The sequence below is a fragment of the Phacochoerus africanus genome, unplaced genomic scaffold (genome assembly GCF_016906955.1).
Source record: "Phacochoerus africanus isolate WHEZ1 unplaced genomic scaffold, ROS_Pafr_v1 Scaffold_81, whole genome shotgun sequence".
In the NCBI taxonomy this organism is placed as follows: domain Eukaryota; kingdom Metazoa; phylum Chordata; class Mammalia; order Artiodactyla; family Suidae; genus Phacochoerus; species Phacochoerus africanus.
The window spans coordinates 14044-35944 of NW_025927453.1; the positions used below are offsets into that span (position 1 = coordinate 14044).

Sequence of the window (21901 nt, forward strand, 5' to 3'; positions counted from 1 at the left end):
AGGGGTAGAGTCTGTATTATCTGGAGTCTGAGATCCTTTCCAAATACTCTAGCCTATTCTAAGTGGCTGTTTCTCTCAATTTTCCACTCTCTGCCACTAGGAGGAAGCATCATTTCCCTTTGCCTTCTGAGACAGGGACCCTTTGTCCCATAATACAAACATGCATACATGACATACATGTAAATACATATTCCACCAATATAAACCAGCGCCTGAAGCTTTGACCTTGATTGACCGGGAACATGTTGCCTGGTGTTTTGGCCAGTTGGCTCCAAAGCCCAAGACAGAGGGTTCTAGAACATGCAGTTCTCTCACTTCCAACTATCTCTGAAGGTACTACCCCAAGGAAAACTACTTTCTGTGAAGCATCTGAAGAATAGATGAATTCTGCTGGCAACAACTGGCAAGCTCAAAGATTACAGAATCCTATATTGGGTAAAGGGGGTTCGGATGGGGTCAATGGTCTTTTTCTGTTGAGTTTTCTACGACTCTGGGTCCCTAGGGAGTTTCCTCAGAAAATCAGTTCAGAGCGTGCTGGCCTTGTGTGTTGTAGCCTTCTGTTTATTTCATAGTGGTTGCAATATAGTGGCATGTGTGCTTCTGCCAGCAGCTTGAAGCCTTCTAACTAGAAATATAATGCCTCTCAAGAACTCAAAGTATATCCCAAACATGTTTTTCTCCAGGCCTGTGTTTGCAGAATTACTTCTGCCATCAGTGACAGTGAAACTAAAGGAAAGCTGTCTAATTTGATCATCACTGTCAATGTTCCAGTTAAACACTGATTGTCTCAGGCTGTCCTGTCTTTGAGAAGCAGAACTTCTCAAAGCTTGTGACATCAGAGGAGTTTAGGTTATTTCTGAGTCAAAAGACAGGGTGGCCAAGGCCAAGGACATAGTCAGCCTCACTCGCATGTACAGCTTCCATCCAAGTCAAGCCTTGGGCTGGCCTCCCGGGTAAACATCTTTAAGGAAGAATTGCTTTGAGAGGTGACTCGTGCCAAGACCAAGATTATAAGCTGCTCTGTGTGTGAGAGGTGGAGACCATGCAAAGTTGTAGGAAGAAATTCCGCCTTTCTTCCTTTGAGGTTTGCTGAAATCTCTCCAGAGTTTTGAAAGGCAAAGTCAGCACTGTTGCTTTCATAAACATGTGCTGAGCCTGAACTCTTGCCCAGGCCAAGGACACAGGAGGCAATGAGACCTGGAGTGCAGGCTTGGCCATCACACCTGTTGCAAATGGGCTTGCACTGGGCTAAGAGGCACAGCCAAAGATAAGTCCTTTCTATGTGATATATTCATGGAAATAAATAATAAAACTATAAATGAAATATTTTTAAAACAAAATTCACTCACATTTTTGGAGCTGCTATTAGCATGGAGGGGTCACAATATGTATAATAAAAAAGAGATGATGTAGATAACATGTACTTTCTAAATTATTATGAGCATGCAGAAGAAGGAGTTATTGGCAGGAGTTTTATTCTTTTTTTTTTTCCCCCCCACAGAGATTTTGCAATACTAATGACAGAGAAAGCCTGGTGGAATCACCTACCAGGAAGGCAGTGGTCCAGCTTTGGGTAAATCTGATTCATTTACTCAGCACATATTTATGGAGCACTTACCATGTGCTGTCAGGTTGTTGGGATACATCCGTTAACAAGAAGGAAGAAGATTCCTGTCCTTATTCTAGCAAAGAAAGCAGGATTCAAAGCACTTCCTCTTAAGTAATAGGTAGAAATCTATTTTTGTTGTTGTTGATAAAACTACTAAAAGCCATAGGACTTCATACCTCTTAATCCTGAAGTCTCACTAAACAACAGAACCAATAGGATTTAGAAGGATGGTTGGCCCACATAAGTCCTGAAAGCAGATTTGGAGTCAGTGTGGGCTTAACAGTTGGCTCTCGGAAGTAAATAATAGAAAATAGTCTCATTTGCAGTATTTGACTTTTTTTTCTTTTTCTTTTTCTTTTTTTCTTTTTTTTTGGCAATGGTATTGTAAACACTCACTGTGGCCATTTCAAATTAGCCCTGAGATGTTCTTGAACCTGGTGTTGGGAAAAATACGTACAATGGTTCTTAAGAGCTGGTGCAAACTGGCTCTGGGTCACCACAGACTCAGGGCCCATACGATAATGAAGCATCGCACATGGAAAGGGCGTTGAAGTCCATGGACATTTGTTTCTTGTTCATGGTGTGTGGCAATCAGTGCTGACAGAGGTGTCAGAAGTGAATTGCTGCAAATACTCTTAATTCTTTAAGTCACCTCACTGATGCAGAAAAAACTTTTTTGGGAAAAAAGAAACATTAAACATATACAGAATTTATTTGATTTATGAACTAGAGCAAAATATATCTTTCTCCATATAAGTTCTTGTTATTTCCTTTTGGCCTTGGCAGCTATGCAGAGCATTGCAGTGAGAAGCTGCTATCTTGGGGGAGCTTTACTGCTTTTGGAGATTTAATACTGATCTTGAACTTGAGGTATACAAAGGAATACCTGTGTCTGTTCTGCATTTCCTTATTGGATTAAGCAGATATTTTGTTTTCTTCTTAAGTTATGTACTGAGGATAGTTAAACATTTCCTCTTGAAAAAATCAGCCAGGCCATTTTGTCAGACTCATGTTTATAGCGTCTGAGTCCTTCACGATGGACAAGTCAGTTACACCAAATTGTTCTGCCTGGATGTTTACTGCTTCTAATTTCACTGTATGTGTCTGGACCACAAAATTAAACCCAACTTCGGTCTAAAGGACACTGTTGTTGTTGCTTTACCAAAACATGTGGAAAGGTGCTCATTCCTTTTTTTTTTTTTTTAAACAAACTTTGTTTTGCTTCTCCTAGGTGTGTCTGCCTGAACTTCTGTGCACAAGAAACTTTCATTTCAATGCTGAAATGTGGGGTAAGATTTTGGTGAAATTTTAAACAAATTTAGGGAACTACCTTAAGTAAATTCAACCAGGTATCACATGCAGTCTTACTTTGGAATTGTGAAAAAAAAATAATAAGAGTGGAAATATGGAAAGAGAATACAATAGCTACAACAGCATAAACATTGACTATTAAGAATCAAAATAATATTCATAAAAAATATTCATTAAGTTAGGTGTCAACATTTGTAAGAAATGCACTGTTCCTGGCTTCGAGGTGGAAGAAGGCCGCCACAAGCTAAGGAATGTGGGCCGCATCTAGAAGCTGGAAAAGGCAAGAAAACAGTCTCCTCTAGAGCCTCTAGAAGGAATAGAGTCCTGGTGACACCTTGGTCTTGGCCCAGTGAGACCCATATCAGATTTCTAACCTACAGAACTATAAGATAGTACATTTATGTTTTCTTAAGCCACTAGGTGTGTAATCATTTGTTATAACAGCCACAGGAAAGGAATGCATGTATGGTTCTCTACATTTTTGGTCTCTGCAGAGACAGGGTGGATGGAGCCAGAAGACTAGCTCTGGCACTTAGAACGGGGGATGGATGTGATTTGCCGCCTACCTGGGCAATGTGCCATGACCTCTCTCTGGTGGTTGGACAGCCGAATGCAGAGGGTCAGTAGAGGGTCAAGGAGGCTCTAGTGGATGGCAGAGTCGCTGTTTGCAAGGAGCCTTGAATCTGAAGTCACCACTTGAAAGAGTGTTGCCTCTGGGGGCTGCCCCAACCAAATGCATGAGTCTTAATCCCCTGAGTTCCCAGAGTTCATTTTTCCCTGCAGCAGAGCTGCTTCTAGTCTAACTCCGGAATCTCCAAATCAGATTATTTTTTCTTTTTAAGAAATTTTTAAAGAGTTTTTTTCTTTTTCTTTTTTAAGGGATCAAACTTCTACATGAGCAAAGTCAGAACTTTGTGGGGCTTCCTTAGCCTTAGTTTGTAATTCAGTGTTTTTAAAACTTCACGTAGCACATGGAGAGCATTGTAATCAAATTTCTATACTTAGGGCTTGTGACGGTCTTAAACCAGTGCTACTTTCTTGGCCACGGAGGCACCCACAGCCTCACAGTGCAGACAGACAGCTCATTGGTCTCTTACAGGCTCTTCTGGCCTTTTCCTAAATATGCTCTCCAGTGCCATAAATTTCTACTTTTGTCCAGAGATTCCTTTTTCTTGGAATATGTACCCCACCCCTTCCTTTAAGCTCAGCTCAATTCCATTTCCTTCAAGACGCCTTTCTAGATTCTCCAAGGAATATGAATTTCCTTCCTCCATGATTCCCTGTGTTCTTTCATAATAATTATTAATGGATACCTGTCCTCTCTACCCACGTACACACACAGGCACATCCTAAAATGTAGCTTCTAGAAGGCAAATATCATCCCAGGCTCACTGTGGTCCTTCACCATAAGATAGTGCTCTAGGGCAGTAAATGTTCTGTGCATTTACAAATTTTAGTAAAACCTCTGTGGCTGGTGGAAGAATTTTGCTTTGTTTGTTTAAGCAGACAGGATCACGTGGTGCCTTTTATATTATCATATAGGACTGGTCCATTTATATGGAGCAAGGGTCCCCCCAAGACTCCTTGTTCATCAAAATCTGAATGACTAAACCAGGCACTGTGCTAAAGGGCCGGAGCACCACGTACCCTGTGGAACTATCAAATGCCACCCACTAGGACAGCTGCAAACCACATATAGAGTGTACCTACTACGTACCAGACTTTGGGCAGGTGATCGACATCAGCCTCAGCCTCTGGCCAGTCCTTCACTTTCTAGGACTTCTTCCCTTTCAGGGAAATCTGGCCTCCCAGCATCTGGGGAATAAGCTGCTTATTTGCTAATATCTGTTTGCACATCAGGGTTTTTTACTTTTAGGAACAGTTTGTCTCTCTGGCAGATCTCCGTGTTCCCATACCGTTGTTTATGATGTAACTAAGCATCTATTGTATAGAATTGAACTCAGTTCTCTTTTGAAACTGCAAGAGATCTAACCCGCTCATTTTCTTTCCATTTAACATACGAGAGGGGTGTGTAGGAGCAGTTTATTAAGGGGGAGCAGTTTATTGAGGGGTCCTGGGGCTCATCCCAGCCCATTATTTCTCCATTTCCTTACAGCTCACTGAGAAGGGTGGGAGAGAACAGGAATGGGGAGACTATTCTTTCCTGAGTGATTGTTTGGCCAATCCACAGGGATCCTGACTTTCCTACACCCATCAGGGAAGTAGCATCCAGAGGGTCATTCCAGGGACAGGGCTGGCTGTGTCAGGCTGTAATGAATGGTTCAGACTGAGAGGTGGAACTTGGCCAACAACAGGGAAAGACAATAATCATTGGAAAATTTAGGCATTGAGAATAAGATCCATGTCTGTCTTATGTCCCCTGGGTTCCCACACAATGACTTGGCTTCGTAACTGCCCCATAATGTTTAAATTATGTTCAGTGAATGAGTGAATGAATGGATGCCGTATTCTTGCTTCCTTCTCCAAACACTCTTTATAAAATTACGGCATCTCATTCATGTCTCCTCTATAAATCAGGAATTTGGTGAGGCATGCTGTTTATTGCTTAGGAATCATTTTACTTAATCACAAAGGTCCCAGGGGTTCAGGTGAAAAAAAAAAAAAAAACAACACAGGTTTGGGAGAAAGAGTAGAATAGGATCTTCCTAGAGACTTTTCTCTTCTTTTCTTTTTTTTTAATGGGCGCACCAATGGAAGATGGAAATTCCCAGGCCAGGGATTGAAGCCCAGCCTCAGCTGTGGCCAGATCCTTTAACCCACTGCACCAGGCTGGGGATTGAACCTGCACCTCGACGGTGACCCAAGCTGCTGCAGTGGGATTCTTAACCCAAGGTGCCACAGCACAGTGAAGCTAGAGCCCCACTTCAACTCCTATAGAGCCCCACTTCAACTCCTATAGAGTTGAAAGCTCTATAGGAGTTTCTGTCATGGCTCAGTGGTAACAAACCCTACTAGTATCCATGAGGACGCTGGGTTTGATAAGTGGGTTAAGGCTCTGGTGTTACCGTGAGCTGTGGTGTAGGTCACAGACACGGTTCAGACCTGCTGTTGCTATGGCTGTGGTGTAGGCTGGCAGCTACAGCTCCAATTCGACCTCCATCCTGGGAACTTTCATGTGCTGCAGGTTTGGCCCCCAAAAAGACCAAAAAAAAAAGAAAAAGAAAAGGAAAGAAAGCCCTATAGAACAAATATCAGCAGTATATGGCAATGGTTAATTAACTATTCTGCAGTCTGTGGCTCTGAATCCTAGTTCTGGTTCTCCACTGACAGTGGGCAGGTTACTTAACCACCCTGCCTTCAATTTCTCATCCATAAAGTGGGGATGATAATAGTATCTATCTCATAAGATTGCTATGGATTAATTTGCATGTTATTCATATAAAGTACTCAGCCCAGCCCAGGGACATAGTAAGCTCTGAAAAAATGAGAGCTATTATTATAATTAGGTCAAAGCAGAGCAGAACTTCATAGACATATTTTGATGGCCTGACTGAAATGGGATTTAGCCTGGAGGAAGCAGAACCAATTAGGATCAGATAATTTATCAGAATTCCTTCTAAATGGATATGTGTATATGTAGAAATGAATCATTTTGTTGTTTAGGAGAAATGATCAAAGCATTGTAAATCAACTATACATTAATAAAACATTTTTTAAATAAATTAAAAAATTTAAAAAAAATTCCTTCTAGATTTGTAGTTCCAGATTTTCTCTTATTTTTCTCCAAATAAGAAAAATTTGGGGTTCTTTGAAATAAAGAGAATGGGTATATTTTCAAGGATAAGGTACAGTTTAGGGAAGCTCTCTGAAGGAAGAGTTTTCAGGGCTTGGCTCCTGTTTGGCTAAATGTTTTAAATAACTTGAAAGCTGATGAAGAGCTGTCATTCATCTCCAGGGAGGGCTGGGTAAGAGGAAGTGGAACCCAATGGCAATTGAAGCACTTCCCGCTAGACAGGAAGAAATTCCCGGAAGCAATTTAGTCTCCACAGGAGGGCAGATGATAGCCTTCCAGGAAAAAAATTAATGAACTTTGTTGGGGTATAATTTTTTTTTCTTTTCTTGGCCGCAACCGTGGCATGCATAAGTTCCTGGGCCAAGGTTCAAATCCTCATCACAGCCGATACCATAGCCCCAGCAGTGACAACCTTAACCTACTGAGCCACCAGGGAGCTCTGAGATATAATTTACAAACAGCAAGTTCATTCACTTATTGAATGGCGTTCGATGAGTTGTAACATGTAACATGAATACTTCATGTAACTACTATCACAATCAAGATATAACACATTTCTGTTGGTCCAAAAATTTTTCTCATTCCTTTTTAGAGCCAGCTTCCCTAACCTAAATCTTGGGTCCCGGGACATCACTGATCTGCTTTCTATCGTCATTTTGCCTATCGTGGGATTTTGTATGAGTGGAGTCTCACAGTATGTACGCTTCTGTGTTTGGTGTCTTTTACTCATCCATGTTATATACACCTGTCGTTTGTTCGTTTTTTAAACTGTTATGTTCTATTGTATAGATATACCACAACCTCTTTCATCTACCTACTCACATGTAGATGAACATTTGGGTTGTTTCCAGGTTGTGATCATGATAAAGTTACATGTATGTACAAGTCTTCATGTGTATGTTTTCCAAAATGGATGTACCATTTTACATTCCCAGCAAGCAGCGTGTGAGAGTTCTAGTTGCTCCAGCCTCACCAACAGCTGGTATTTGCATTAGGTATTATAACAGCCTCCCAAAAGTGTCCATGTTCTAATCCCCCAAGTCTGTATATATGTCGCTGGGGCTGGCAAGAGAGACATCACAGCTATGACTAAGTCAAGGATCTTGAGATGGAAAGATTATTCTGGACTGTCTAAGCAGGCTGGTGTAAATCATAAGACTCTTTAAAAGATGAAATACAGGCAGAAGCATGAACTGGCAGCTATGGAAGGAGAGCTAACACATTTGGTTGCTTTATCTTAAACACATGGTTTATCCCACTCGTCACTGATTGAACTGAGCCTTTAAACCTGGTTTGCCTAGTTTATATGTGCATTTACTCTGCTGCTCAAGATACTATTAGGACCCCTCGCAACAGAGAGATGCTTGTTGCAGGATTTGCTGGATGACATTGGGAACCTGGGGAGAGGGTGATACAAGGAGCTGGGATGGGGATTCCAAAGCCAAACTTTGCCTTTTTTTTTTTTGTTCTCTTGGGGCCACATCCACAACATATGGAAGTTCCTAGGCTAGGGGTCAGAGCTACTACTGCCGGCCTGCACCACAGCCACAGCAAAGCCAGATCCCTGCCACATCTGCAACCTACATCACAGCTCAGGGCAATGCCAGATCCATAACCCACTGAGCAGGGCCAGGGATGGAACCCACATCCTCATGTATACTAGTGGGGTTCATTACCACTGAGCCACAACAGGCACTCCCCAAACATTGCCCTTTAAACAAGTTTGGCAGCTCTCAGAGAGAAGATTTGTGATTCTATCCTCATGGACCACAGAAGTTCCTTAGCCCTTTGTCTATTATGGGACCATCCTATTTTTCTTATCTTGTAATCCCTAGTACCCAGTCCAGAGCCTGGTGAATGGGCAGTGCCTCATAACTGCTTGTTGAATTGCATTGAACACCAACCATCCTAGCCCAGAAAGACCTCAAGGGATCTGAGTTAGAGCAAAGCTCAGAAATAATGCAGCCCAGACTCCTGCTGGATGCAGGAATTCCCTTCCATTGTAAATCAGAGTGCTGTGATTGGGAGCAGGGGATCTGGAGACAGACTTCCTGGATTTGAGTCCTCGCTCCTGTTATTCAAATTCTATAAACATGGGCTGATTACTTAATTTCTGTGTATCTCAATACTTTATAGGAATATTGTAAGATTTTTAACAAGATAATACATCAAAATTGTTTAAAGCAATGGACTGGTGCTAGGAAGTGCTCGGTGAATGCTGACCATCATCATTATCAATTGTTATCATCAATGGCAGGAATACATTGAGGCAAACGTATCCTCTCGTAATTTGCATGCACTGATCCCAGACCTGTCTTCACATGAAACCTTTCAGAGAGCCAAAGACAGCTATTAGGTGCCTCCAGAGCCTTCTCTGAAGTTACGCACCCACACTTCTCTCCAGTCATGTTTTCTCATGCGACAGGATCTTCAGATCTTTTTTCCATTTTCTTACAGGTTTCTATTGCACCTGGAAGTGCCCCATTTGAACACAGTTGTTCAGGAGGAGGGCTGCGTGGGCTTATTCCTCCAATCTAGGCACTATTCCAACTCAAAGCTAAGTTCCTGGGTCTCTGGGTGGGGATGAGGGTTGTGAACTGGTTGCTTACCCAGTTGTCATCTCGTTACACTCAGGCAACCGTCCACCCTGAATCTCAGCTCTTTTAACTGAGGTTAGAGTGTGAGGTTCTGTGTGGTTTAACTCCTCCTTCCTTCACCCGTGGCCACTCCAGCACTCTGGGAGGGGAACAAAGTGGGCAGGCCGTCTTGAGTTTCTTCTAGTGCCACAAAAGCCAACTTCGATGTTCGAGGCAGAGTAATGGCCATGGACAAGCACTGGGAAATCCCTTAGACCCTATATGGCAGCTTCCCACACAGTGAACCCAGGGAGACCTGGCCTGACCTTCCAGCAAGGAGAATTTTAGCCAGAGAGAACTGCATTCCGAATTGCAGTTTTAAGAGTCTGGCCCTGATGTGTAGACACTCACTGTTCACGGTGTTAACCCCAAACTGCCCATTCCTTCCATCCTGCCTCCCTACTGCTGATTCCAGCTTATCTCTCCAACCTCAGCTCTCCCCAAGTCCTAAAAACCTACACTTATTCATTTGCTTCTCTCCATATATTTTAAGCTCTACTACCAGACTCCCCTTTGGATAGGAGGCTCCATCAAAAATACTAACATTCACCGAGCATTTACTATTTACTAGGCTAAGTGCTGTATATGAAATATATCATTTAAACCTCATAATGACCCCATGAGGTAGCTAAGGTTACTGGCTCCATTTCACAAGTAAAGAAACTAGGGCTTAAGAGGTTAAATGTCTTGTCCAAGATCAACTAGCTTGTAGTGGTGAAATTTGGATTGGTACCCAGTACCTCTGACTCTAGAGTGATAATGCCTCTTCCCATAGGAACCCTCAAGTAAATAATAATCCCCTCCCACTGGGTATCTCTGGATTCAAACAGGGAAAGAGAACCACTATGCACTATAGACAGAGGGTTTATTACAAATCTTAGACCTCACCTAATTACAGGAGGAATAGAGAACATGAAGGTATAGATGGGGAGTTGAAGGATCAGTGGCAGAGTCAGTGACACCACTGAGCACATCCCACAGCAGGAGTGAAGCCATAAAGGAAAGCTCGTGGGAGGTCCGAGCCTCTGGTGAGGGGCCTAGACCCCAGGCTGCAGTTGGTCAGCAGGGTCAGGAGGTGGGAGAAGAGCAAACTGTGGACCTGGTGCCATCATGGACCAACTGGAATCTGCAGCACTTCTTCATTTGTCACCACGTTTAATTACAGTGACCTTCAGAGGTCATCATGCTGCCTCACTTCAACCTTCTAAAGCTCATGCACTTTGGTGCAACTCTAACCCAGAACCAAAACGAGAAGGGAGTTCTGGGAAGCACACTTCTGGGTTAACCAAGCTGACCGTGCAAACCACCCCGTGTGGCAAATCATGCAAACCTCTTCCCGTGCATCACCCTCAAAAGCAGCTGGTGCACCCATCTATGGGAGGGCCCAGACGTCACCCCGGAGTCTGCAGGTGCTAAAAACGCTCATCCGATTCAATCTTGCATTGCCTTCAGTTGTAATTCAGAGACTTAGTATATGACTAATGCTCATTTATTTTCTTTTTCTTATGTCAGAAGATTAGAGTTTATCATTTCAGTTTTGACCATTGGTCTAAAATGTAAAAGAGAACCAACAAGTTAACTTAAAAAAACAAACATACAAAAAAAACCAAACCTCTTGGAGTTCCTGTTGTGGCTCAGCGGAAATGAATCTGACTGGTATCCATTAGGACACAGATTCAATTCCTGGCCTCGCTCAGTGGGTTAAGGATACTGTGTTGCCATGAGCTGTGGTGTAGGTTACAGAAGCCGTTGCTGTGGCTGTGGCATGTAGGCCCGCAGCTAAAGCTCTAATTCAACCCCTAGCCTGGGAACCTCCATATGCTGCGGGTGTGGCCCCAAAATGAAAAAAACAAAACTCTTTATAGGACAGGCGAGGTGATGAATTTTTCAAGCATTAGAGTGTAGAAAACAATTAGTCCTGGGTCTGGATTCCATTTAAAACAAAAGGAAATTAAGTTAAAAAAAAAAAAAAAAACCTTCAGTAGTTGTACGCCAAGGATTCCAGCAAAGACAAAACAGCCTGAAAGCACAGGATGAGTCATCATAATTGTTTGCCAAGGCTTCTCCAGCTCATAAGGACTGTACTTTCGTGCCAGGAGAATTCCTGTTTGCAGCTTACCGAGAGCAGTTGCCACAGCAGTAAGTTCATATTACCTGCTTACTATCAAAATTGGTATGGACAAATAAGAGCTATCATGGGGCAAAATTATTTTTCCAGAAGGACCTGGAACTCCAAAGTTCCTGGCTCTCCTGCCTGCCTCACTGTATCCACAATCTTTGCACCAAATTCCTTCCCCCTTGCCTCAGCTCAACGTCTATCTCTCATTGGTTTCATTGTCAGCAAGCTAAGAAATTCTCTCCAGCAACAATGCTAATTTTTCTCTAACATGTAAATTGCCATGGGTATTTAGAGGAGAAAAGCAGCCTTCTATGAGTATATATGTGTGTTTTGTGTGTGTGTGTGTGTGTGTGTGTGTGTGTGCGCACGTGTGCATGCATGTACACACAAGGCAGGTACCCTGAGATGAGCAGGTCAGCCCTTCACCCTGAAGCACCATTGATTCATTACACAATTACTCAATTATTTATGGAGCATCTACCTCTATGCCAGGTACTGTGCTAAGTGATGTGGAAACCCTGCAGAATAAAATAGATGAATCATATCTTTTTTGGACAATGCCATTTTAAAATACTCTGCCGTATTCTCTATGAAAATTAATTTCTATGAGAACTTTATCTGAGACGGTGAGTTTGGAAGACAGCATGACACATTCATTCCTCTCTATTTTTCGCATTTCACACACCCTCATCTCCACCCTATTACAGTCCTTATCTGGTTTCTGTGGATTAGTCTGTCAGTAGATCAGAGAGCAGGGGCCTGTGCGTCACTATTTCCTTACAATGATTTGTCATTGACTTTCTGAAAGACAAAACGGAGGGCAACCATATCCTCAGAACATCAGTCACAAAGTCTTACCACCTGTTACCAGGTAATAGCTCTCTCATGTCTTTTCCCCAGGCTCAGGCTGTAAGTTTCCTTGGGAGACACCATCCATTTATGTAAAAAACTCAAAAAAAAAAAGAAAAGGACAATAGTGATGCAGATTCACGTGGGACAGAGCTATTAAAGCATCTCAGACCAGCAATTTCCCTGAATTTCTCTGAATCAGAGTGATCACCACATTGTTGCATTTTCACTCAGACATTCCCAGACTCCAGGGACTTCATGGCAATAGTTGCTACATTTGGGTAGTCCTGATGAATATTCAATTAAACATGTTTTCCAGCTTCAGCCAGACACCCTCAGGACACCCAGCCCAACAAAGCTTGCCTCTCATTTTCTGGAGATGGCTCTTTCAAACCTTCTCCATCCTCCTGTCAGTGCTGAGCTTTCAGCTTTCCCTTCACTTCCCACTTGACAGAAGACTTGGAGGAGGCGTCAGATGACCATTCCTTCAGCTTCTTGCCTGTCCCATGCCTACCCTTTCCTTGCCTTCCTCTTCTGATGAAAGAGGCACCTGCCCACTCCTCTCATCTGAGGCCAAAGCTGAGCCCCCGTTCTGCCCCCTCTGATCTGATCAGCATCCCCTCTGCTGGCTTCTTTCCACAAGTTTTCACACATGATCTAATTTCTCCCATAAAAAAAAAACAAAACCCTCTCTGTATCCCACAGAATCCTCCAGCTGCTACCTTCTGCCCTCCTGCTCATGCATTTACATTCTCAGCTCCTTCTAGCTCAGTTTAGCCTATGATAGTTTGTCTTCCATAGTTTGCCATTACTCCACTGAAACTCTTTTGGGGATGATCTGTGTTAATTGCATAGGGATGGAACTAATCTTCCCTTCCCCTGACACCAGCTTCCCTTCTAACTTCTCTCCAGGGCTAGTTACCTTTTGGATGAATCTAGACTATGTCCATGGCTTTTATGACCACTCTTAAAGAATGAGAAACCCTCTGGTCACTCTAAGTCTCACAAACAACTTCATTTTCTTGTCTTGTCTTGTGTTGCCTTTTTTTAATGGTTGCACCCATGGCATATGGAAGCTCCCAGACCAGGAATCCAAATCTGAGCTGCAGCTGTGAACTATGCCACAGCTGTGGCAACACTAGATCCTTAATCCACTGCATCGGACTTGGGTTGGAACTCGTGCTACTGCAAAGACAATGCCAGATCCTAAACCTGCTGCCACCGTGGGACCTTCCCAAACAACTTCGTTTTCTTTTATTTTTATGGCCATACCTGTGACCTATGGAAGTTCCCTGGCTAGGGTTTGAATCGGAGCTGCAGCTTCGAACCATGCCACAGCTTGTGGCAACGCCGGATTCTTAACTCACTGAGAAAGACCAGGGATGGAACCTGCATTTTCGCAGACATTATGTTGGTTTCTTAACCTGCTGAGCCACAGTGGGAACTCCTTCATTTTCAATATTAAATTGTCCAGTCCAACTTTCATTTAAGATTACGTCTTGTCCTACCCCTGAGATCAGGGCAGCTCTAGGTGAGCCTGTTTGAGGAAGAGGACTGTGGATGGCTATGTAAGGCAGTTGTCTTGAGGCAAGGGATGCAGAGATTTTGCAGTAGAATTGTGCTTCCTCCTTTTTTTTTGGAGGGGGGTATACCTGCAACATATGGAAGTTCCTGGCTAGGAGTGAAATTAGAGCTGCAGCCACCGGCCTATACCACAGCCACAGCAATGTAGGATCCAAGCAGCAACTGTGACCTACCCTACCGCTTGTGGTCAACGCTGGATCCTTAACCCACTGAGCAAGGTCAGGGATCAAACCCACATCCTCATGGATGCTTGTCTGGTTCTTAACCTGCTGAGCCACAACAGGAAATCCCCTTACATGTTCTTTATTAGGCTTGGGTACTTTTTTATTTTTAACTTTTGCTGTAGGGACTGCAGTAATTCCAATGGACATTTTTCTGTCCCCAGTGTCTTAGTTTGCTTGGGTTGCCATAACAGAATACTACAGGCTGGGTAACTTAACAGACACTTATTTTCTCATAGTTTTGGAGACTAGAAGTTTAAGATCAAGGTGCCTGTGTGGTTGGTTCCTGGTGAGGGTTCCCTTCCTGGCTTGTAGATGGCTACCTTCTCACTGTGTCCCCATGCGACCCTTGCTCATTGTGTGCATGCAGAGAGGGAGAGCGTGCTCAAGTGCTCTGGTCTCTCTTTCTCTTCTTCTCAGGATACTAATTCTAGCAGCTCAAGGTTAACCTTGATTATTCTGTAAAGGCCTTATCTCCAAACATAGTCACATCAGGGGTTAGGGCTTCAGTATGTGAATTTAGAGGGGGAACATTCAGTCCTGAAAATACGCAATAGATTTGTTGAAAACAGTTGGGAATATCCAGCTCTTAAAATATTTCAGGGGCTTAAATGCAATGGGACCCCATGATATCAGTTAAGGTGAAGAAATTAATCAGCAGATAAATGAAAGTCTTGTTTTAATCTAGCTGTTGATCAACTTTGATTCTCTTCTGTAACCTGTCCAGGCTAGTGGTTTATCCCAGTTAAATTTTACTTGAATCTCCCCCAAGAATTCCTATTTACTCTCCTAAATCTGACTCTGGGGGCTTATCAAGTCCAGAGGCCAAATTCTAGCCTCGCAAGTGATCCCCATGGATCCAGCTTCCTTGCCATCAATGCACCTTGAGCATCCAGAGTTGCATCAGATGCCTCTGTGCTGGTGTCTGTCTGGCAGTGCCATTCCAAGGGGAAGCAGCAGTTACTCATGAGTCACAGTGCCCTCGCTGGAGCACATCACCTTGAAGGAGGACCGCCTTCATAGGATCCAAGAAATGAGTCCAAGTCAAAAACAACCAACCAGCGTTTCCAACAGAATGTCACTCTGAGGTGGCTCCATGTAGAATTTAAATAGGCAATGGTAAAAAAAAATTTTTTTTTTGTCTTTTTGCCTTTTCTAGGGCTGCTCCAGTGGCATATGGAGGTTCCCAGGCTAGGGGTCGAATTGGAGCTGTCGCCACCGGCCTACACCACAGCCACAGCAACGCAGCATCTGAGCCACGTCTGCGACCCACACCACAGCTCAAGGCAACGCCGGATCCCTAACCCACTGAGCAAGGCCAGGGATCAAACCTGCAACCTCATGGTTCTTAGTCGGATTCATTAACCACTGAGCCACGATGGGAACTCCCTGGTGAAAAATATAGTTGACAAATATTTTTACTTTATTTTTGTTAATATATCCTAATGGCTTTTCTTTCTTTCTTCCTTCTTCCCTTTCTCCTTCCTTCCTTCCTCCCTCCTTCCCTTCCTTTCTTTCTTCTGCTTTTCTTTCTTTCCTTCCTTCCTAACTTCCTTCCTTCTTTATTTCATTTTCTTTTAAAAAAGCAATAGTCTTGGAGGATTTTTAAAAGTGAGGAGTGATCTTTGCAATTTAAATAGCAAAACACTGGCCATGAATTACTACATACACTTGATCCATAATACATTCAAAAAATTAGTCCCCCATCAATATTTGTACAATTTATAGAAAACACTAAATAGCCAAAGTGAGAGCATCTCAATTTAAAAACATCATTAAAAACTAGTCATATCCCATAATCAGTCTGTGTTATTCTCCATTATTTCTTTGCTCCACAACCAGACTTCAGTATGGTTCCTGATATTTTTCTCTGTATTCTCCCAACCATTGTGTGGGTTCAGCCATGCTTTAATAATACATGTAACTTTTTTCAGGTTTTTTTTCTGATTACAAAAGTATGCATTGTTAATGGCAAGAAATTTGAAAAATTCAGGTAAACATAAAGGATAAGACAAACTCACTTATGAACAGAAATGACCATGGTGAACATTTTGCTGCCTTGTTTTTAGCTTGTACATATGACACTTATTTGTCATTCACGCATCCATCCATTCATTCACTTATTTTTCCAACAATTATTTGTTGGCATCTCTCAATAGCTTACCTTCTAGTGGGAAATGAGACAATAAATAAAATATCAGGTCGTGATAAAAGAGGGTGATACGGTGCAAGTAATATTTAAGTTGAAACCTGAATGGCAAGAAAAAGCCTTGGGAAGATTGAAGGAAAAACGCTTTATGCAGAAAAGAATCAGCACTGTTGTTTATGGTAGCAAATATATTCAGTCTAATTGTCCTTCGATAGGAATTTGTTAAACATTCATGGTAGTTCCATAAAATGGAGCCTCTTATAGTTGCTAAAAAATAAGCTGGATCTCTCTGTATACATGGATATGGAAAGATCTTCTACATGTATTTGTTAACTAAAATAGGATTGTATTATATACACATCTTAAAAACTATTTTTTCAAGTGATATCTGAGAAGCCTTTTTCTGTGTTATTGAACACTGCTTTGTTTGTTTGTTTGTTTTAGAAGTTTAGGGGTCAAGTGAGAGCTGCAGCTGCTGGCCTACCACAGCCACAGCAAATGCTGGATACAAGCTGTGTCTGTGACCTACACCACAGCTCATGGCAACACTGGATCCTTAACCCACTAAGTGAGGCCAGGTATCGAACCCTCATCCTCATGGGTACTAGTTGGGTTCATTACCTCTGAACTACAACGGGAACTCCCTTGAATGCTCTTCTGCAATGTCATGTGTAATGCTGCATGGTCTCCTTACTTTGGATGACTGTGTTTTAATTAGTCAGTCATCATTGGATTGTTTCCAGTGTTTTCTGCTTATCAAAATGTTGTTACAGCCAAGTTTTGTACATATCTATGGTTATGGTTATATGTTTAGAAGATATTAGAAGCAATATTCCTGAGTCAAAGGATCGATTCAGAGGCTTTTGGTGGGAGTTCCTGTCGTGGTGCAGCGGAAATGAATCCGACTAGCATCCATGAGGACACGGGTTTGATCCCTGGCCTTGCTCAGTGGGTTAAGGATCTGGCGTTGCCATGAGCTGTGGTATAGGCCAGCAGCTCTAGCTCCGATTAGACCCCTAGCCTGGGAATCTCCATATGCTCTGGGCGCAGCCCTAAAAAAGCAAAAACAAAAAACAAATTAAAAAAAAATAGAGGCTTTTGGTATACATTGTCAAATCGTCCTTAGGAAACCCACAGGTAGTTACATTCTACTGGCAATGTATAGAAGTTATTTTCTTTTGACCCTTAAAGGCAATCTTAAATACATTTGCTTGCTCTCCTTCCCCTATCTTATATTTCTTTCTAGAAAAAGTTTTATTGAAGTATGGTTGATTTATCATGTTGGGATAATTTCTGCTGTACAACAAAGTGACTCAGTTACACATATACAGACCTCCATTCTTTTTTTTTTTATTTTATTTTTTGTCTTTTTGCCATTTCTAGGGCCGCTTCTGTGGCATATGGAGGTTCCCAGGCTAGGGGTCTAATTGGAGCTGTAGCCGCAGGCCTACGCCAGAGCCACAACAACTCAGGATCCGAGCCACATCTGCAACCCACACCACAGCTCGCAACTCTGGATCCTTAACCCACTGAGCAAGGGCAGGGATCAAACCCGTAACCTCATGGTTCCTAGTCGGATTGGTTAACCACTGCGCCATAATGGGAACTCCTGGACCTCCATTCTTTTTCAAATTCTTTTTCCACATAGGTTATCACAGAATATTGAGTCCCCTGTGCTTATTATCCCCATTATATTTTTGCTCAATATTTATTTAGGAAAAACATTTTGAGTACATACTTCTTATCCTACTATGATAGAATCTGGGGAACAGGTGACACGAATACAGTCTTGCTACTCCAAAATGCATCCAGTATTGGAGGTGGGAGGCCTGCAAGGGGAGCTCAGGACACATAAGAAAATCATAGTGTCAGTGGGGGGGTGGTAGTTCTTTAATAAAGATGTAGAGTAGATATTTAGCAAGCACAGAGGGGCACTGAGTTCTGCCACGGGATGTCTGGCAGAGGGGTCAGGGACTACCCTGAGTGCTGCCACTCAGTTGAGCGGATGTCCCTTGAGATGAACTGATTGTCCGCCACTCCACAAATGCTGAAAGGGCAGCCATCCTTCTGCCCCGAAACGCTGAACTAACCCTAACCCTTCCCCACACCCACAGCATGTGGAAGTCCCCAGGCCAGCGATCCAGCCCACACCATAGCAGCTACCTGAGCCACTGCTGTGACATTGCTAGATCCTTAACCCACTTCGCCACAAGGGAACTCCCCTTTCCCACATTTTAAATGAAGCCAAAGCTTTGACACCTTGTACGTAGGCTGATCATAAGCCCCAAATTATCCAGGGTTGTTCCATTTGCACCTCTTGTCCCCATGTCATTAACAGTGCTCTCTTTCATTCTCACATGTGCCCCAGCTTGGATGATAAATGACAAGGCACCCCATCTATTCCTCTTCTTCCCAGCCTTAATCAGTCAAACTTCAGTCAAATGAACCTTCATGGAGGAACTGAAATTTAAAGTCAGATAATAATAATTATTAGCAAATTCCCACATCCCCTGCTTCGGTCCTCTGTACCCTGGGGTTTTGTGTGTGTGTGTGTGTTTATTGCTGTTTTATTTGTTTGGTTTTTGGCCCCAAGCGCACTCTCTCCTAAGTCTTAGCTACTTGTTATATCCGCCATCATTTTTCTAAATAATAGGCTTCTTCTTGATTTTATCATCTCCTATCCTCTACTGACTTCTGCTATAGAAGGAACTATTTCCCCTTAAACTTTGTATGTTGAAGTCCCACCTCCCCATGTGAGTGTATTTGGGTCAGGACCTTTCTGCAATAGTGAGGGTTAAATGAGGTCACAAGGGTGGGGCCTGATCTGAAAGGACTAGTGCCCTTCTAAGATGAGGAAGAGATGCTCGAGTGCCCTCTGAGAGGACAGGCCACGTGAGATCATGATGACAAGGTAGCTTTCCTTAAGCCAACCAGGAACAAGATTGGGTTGCATCTCGATCTGGGACTTCCCAGTCTCCAGAGCTGTAGGAAATAGACGTCTGCGGTTTAAGCCACTCAGGCCGGGGTGTTTCGTTATGGCAGCTCGAGCTGACTAAGACAACTTCCTGTTGGGTGGAAGAGACCTTCTTCCTCCTGCAACTTCCCTACACACACACATGCACACACGCACACACACACACAACACACACATACCCTTCACATACTCACACACACGGCAATATGCTTCACAGGCTCACACATACATCTCTTATGCACACACAACACACACACACACACACACACCCTCTTCTTCCCAGCTTCCCTGTTTCTTACCTGGTGCGGCCTCCTGCCCCATTCTCTTTGTCAGTGATTACTTAGGAGGAATGTGGTTTTGTAAATCTTTCCCCTGATCTATATTAGCGGCGTTTCAGTATGGTCTTCTCCTCTTACACCCACGGTGCTTAACTAGAAGCTCTTTATTACTTACTTTAAGTAATATTTGGATATGACCTTTATGCAGGGATGAGGGTAAATGAGGTCACAGAATGGGGCCTAACCCTTGGTGTGTCCACACACCATGTGTTTTAATTTTCCAAGAAATGTCCCTGAAGAAGCATTTATATCACCACCATCTTCACATGAAAAGCTTTATGATCACCAGCTGGCCACCTCAGCCTTAGTGATTTCCAGGCCTTGAACGCTGGCCAATTTGTGTGGCCTGTTTGAGTTTTCCTTCAGGACTCCTTAAGTTCAGCTTCTAGAGATAAAATAGCTTTGTGAAATGGATTCACTCCCACTCATAATTTCAGAGAGGCACGTGAAAGTCCTTTTGAAACCCGTACGGGGGCACTGTTCACATATGAACATTATTATCAGCAGTAACAAAGTGAAAAAATGCACTTTTAGACTTAGGTCATCAAGATACTACTCTCAGCACTGCTTTCCAACTCTTCAGCATTCAGCTAAGGAAATGCTCTCAGCACTGCTTTCCAGGACGTAGCGCGGAGAAGACTCACTCCATGTGTTAAATGAATGAATCAGCAGGTCCGTCTAAGAACACTGATTCCTACTAGCTCACCCTTCTCATTCTTAACGACCATATAAATTCTGAAGGGCACCAGGTTTTACCTTTGTATGTATAATAAGGCATTCCATTCCATTCCAGTGGAAACACAGGGTTACTTCTCAGCTGAAGAAATTAAAATGCCCCCCAGAGTGTAATCCCAGTCTCAGATATTTTCAGCAGGACTGGTATTACAGAATACCATGTTTCTGAACTGCTTCAGGATTACCTGGATACAAATGACGTTTTCACTGAATTCACTCATTCAGAAAACAGTTATTGAGTGCCTCCTCCATTCCAGTCACTAGAAGTAGTGGATAAAAGTTATAGCTAACACTTACACAGTGCCTGCTCTGCTCTGTATTGTTACATAAAGTAACTCATTTAATTCTCATAATGATCAGATGAGAGCGCTACTATCATGATTCCCATTTTACAGATGAGAAAACAGATGAGCTGATGAGTAACTTGATTGGTCTACACCAGCACTTTTCCACCAGGGGCAATTCCCCTCTCCTGCCATTCAGCAATGTCTGGAAACATCTTTAATTCATATGACCTGTGATGATAGGTAATTATAAAGCCAAAGGATGCTGGTAAGTACCCTACAAAATATTGAATGGCCTGGAAATAAGGACCAATTCATCCAGAATATCACTAGTGCTGCTATTAAGAAGCCTTGATTGACATCGTTCAGCATATAGCGTTCTTCTGGAAGCTGTTATTGAATCATTGGTGAACACATGACTTACTCTGGCCCAATCAGACTAAAGGAGAAGGTTTTGGGGAGATGCTACATTCACTCATTTCTCTCCTGCTGGGTGTGAGCAAGGAGCAGCAGCCTGATATCCAGGGGCAGCCGTCTTTATATTGAGAATATCCAACCTTCCCACAAAGGACAGCAGAATGGAAGGGCTGGAATAACCCCTGTGCTTAATGAGGTTACTGAGCAGCATTGAACCCTATCTCTCCTGGAACCCAAACCATTTCTAGACTTTTAGTTATCTGAAGCAATGCATTCATATTGTTTAAGCCCGAGTGAGTGAGTGTTATCTGTTTCAGGCAGCTAAGTGTCTACCCAGCACAGTTGGGGAATTATAGGCAACATCCAGGAAAATTCAGCAAAGACTCTTTCACGTTGTCAGATCCCTCATCAGAAATTCATGCTTCTCCCTTCTGGCTGAACTTTGTCTTCAGAGGAGATTTGGAGACACCATCTTTAGCTTGTTCTCCTTCCGAAGGAACATACACTAAGTAGGGACTTCGTGGGCTCCGTCGACAAGCAGTTCGAGTCCAATGCCATGGGCCAGGGAAGAAGGAGAAGGACAAAGAGGGAAACTGCCATCTAGGTGGAAACAAAGAATACTATATACATGGAGAAATCCGAGGAAGATGAGCTGTGGGACTCGGTGGTAAGGACCATGTGTTAAAAATAGAGAATTTAGAATTCGGGAAAGGAAAGGATGCGCTGGAGTGATTTGGAGGAGGTGGGCTTAAGAGTGAAGGCCATGCCTATGTACCCCGGATGACCTGGGGTGATATGTTGTGGGAATTTAGAAAGTGATCATTAAACATTGTTCCAATGGAACAATCCATTATTGAAACTAAAGGAGATGGCGACCTGAATCTTTGGTATACATATCATATCCTACGGACTCTGGTGGTG

At 43.0% G+C, this 21901-nt stretch overlaps 1 long non-coding RNA gene across 1 annotated transcript; it reads left to right on the forward strand.

Moving 5' to 3' along the window:
* The first annotated feature begins 1509 nt into the window (after positions 1-1509).
* Positions 1510-21641, forward strand: LOC125119350 (uncharacterized). The gene is made up of 3 exons (XR_007133075.1): positions 1510-1573; positions 2841-2898; positions 20675-21641. It is a non-coding gene; the product is annotated as an uncharacterized LOC125119350 (long non-coding RNA).
* Positions 21642-21901: the final 260 nt, after the last annotated feature.